General features: G+C 52.8%; 1 protein-coding gene across 1 annotated transcript in view; it reads right to left on the minus strand.

Moving 5' to 3' along the window:
• PAXIP1 (PAX interacting protein 1) overlaps positions 1 to 1,887 on the minus strand; it is a gene marked incomplete at its 5' end in the record, with an annotated part of 36,613 nt that overhangs the window by 2,760 nt on the left and 31,966 nt on the right. The window lies entirely within an intron of this gene.

Consider the following 1,887-nt stretch of genomic DNA (forward strand, 5'->3'; position numbering starts at 1 on the left):
CGCACCGGCGACGCGGCCCTGACCGTACCTTGAAGAGCGGAGAGACATGCGCCCGCTTCAGGGACTCCTCCAGGCTGAAGGAGAAGAGCACCTCGGCCTCTGCGTCCCGGAGGAGGTAGTTCTGCTCGTCTGGAGGACAGGACAGGTGCTCGGCGCGGGCCGGCATGCGGAGCCCCAGGGCCCGCCTGGCCCGTCAGCCACGCCGACCGGCCAGGCCTCGGAGGCCGAGGTCCCCCTACACCGCGCTCACTGCCCCCGGGAGCGGCAGGCCACAGGCACCCCCCGCTCTGGGTCAGCGTGTCTCGACCTCTGAAGCCACGAACTCCCGTGGAAGCTGGTGCCCCCTCCGCTCCCCACCCCCACACTACTGGGGGGGCCGCACGTCCCCACCCATGCCCCAGGCTGATAAGCCTAAGGCCATCGTGCCCGTGTGCGCATGCAGTGACCACGATGGCCCAAGGGACGTTGGACTCGACCAGCTGATGATCAGTCAGTTAGGTTTCACAGATTTACCAAAACATACTCCTGGAAGTATAGGAAAGTGCATAAAGGGTAGTTTTACCAAATTCTGAAGACTTCTGAGAATTTTTAATTGACTGGTTTTCAGTTTTCTGAGTAACACTTTAAGAAGTATCCTAACTTCTCAAAAGTTACAGATCGCAAAGTGTCTGAATCTTCTCATGAATGTGTCTCACATTCAAAAAAGCACCTTTTTTTTTTTTTTTGATTCGTGACAATCACCAAAGAGCATCACGGAGTGCTCACACCACAGAGGCACAAGGGCAGTTTGGAGCAGGGGCTGGCACACGGGGCTGGCCAGAGGACACAGATTTTAGGACGGACGGGCCACGTTTTGTTTCTGCTGCATATCCAACTCCTTATTCTTATTAAAATAACGCTTTAAAAATGTAAAAATCATTCTCAGTTCATGGGCCACAGCAAGAATAATCGTATCACAAAGAAATGCTGAAGTTTGGTTAATAACTGCTAGAAATACAAATCGATCAGCCAGTCAGCAGATAAGTAACGCGGCTGTGCTGATTATGTGGAAATGTCTGAAAACTGGAAAAATTAAAAATGATGAACCAGAAAAAGAAAAAAAAGTGCCGTCACACATGAAGCGATAGATTTGAAATGTAAATTCCTAAGGCAAAAATTAAGGCTGATAAGCCTTCTGAAGAACCGGCGTGGGATTACCAAAAAAAAGCCGACGTTTATGCTAGAGAAATGGACATTGAAAAATTTTAAAAATTAGGACATGTGCTGGGATAAAAATGGAGATAAACTCGAGACCACAACTTTGGAAGTTTACCCGGCATTAAAAACGGCTACCTACCAACGAACGTCTGACATTTGAAACACTCTTCCAGCCACTCCGGGGTCACCACGTGCTTCACCACAGAGATGGCCGTCAGGAACTTGACCGTGCGCGTCACCTTGCTGGCGATGAGGTGCGTGCATTTCTGCGCAGACTCGGCAATCTCCCCACCCAGAATGTACAGCTTCTGAAGGTCAGGAGCACAGAGAGGGCCGGTGAGCCTGCGGGCCACACGGCAGCGTGGCACAGGGAACACGCGTCCGAGTCGAGATCTAGGGGGAGTTCCTGGCCACGGAAAACGGGACTGTGAGCAAAGCCAAGCCAAACCCGCGACACTGGGAGGGAAGTAGAAACTAGAATTGGCAATGTAGTTTGTCTGAGTTCCCCACAGATCGAGATCAAAACACGAATTCTCCACCGGACGCCGGGAACACAGCCCTGTGACTGAGCCGGCGACGCAGCGCGCTTCGTGGGAGGTGCGGACGCCCTCACTGTAGGAGCCGGACGCACGTCAGTGACGCGCCTTTAACAGGCCAGGCCTAAAAAGGGTGGCCAGAGAGCTGACCGGG

Source organism: Pteropus vampyrus, unplaced genomic scaffold, assembly GCF_000151845.1.
Source record: "Pteropus vampyrus isolate Shadow unplaced genomic scaffold, Pvam_2.0 Scaffold168, whole genome shotgun sequence".
Classification (NCBI taxonomy): Eukaryota; Metazoa; Chordata; class Mammalia; order Chiroptera; family Pteropodidae; genus Pteropus; species Pteropus vampyrus.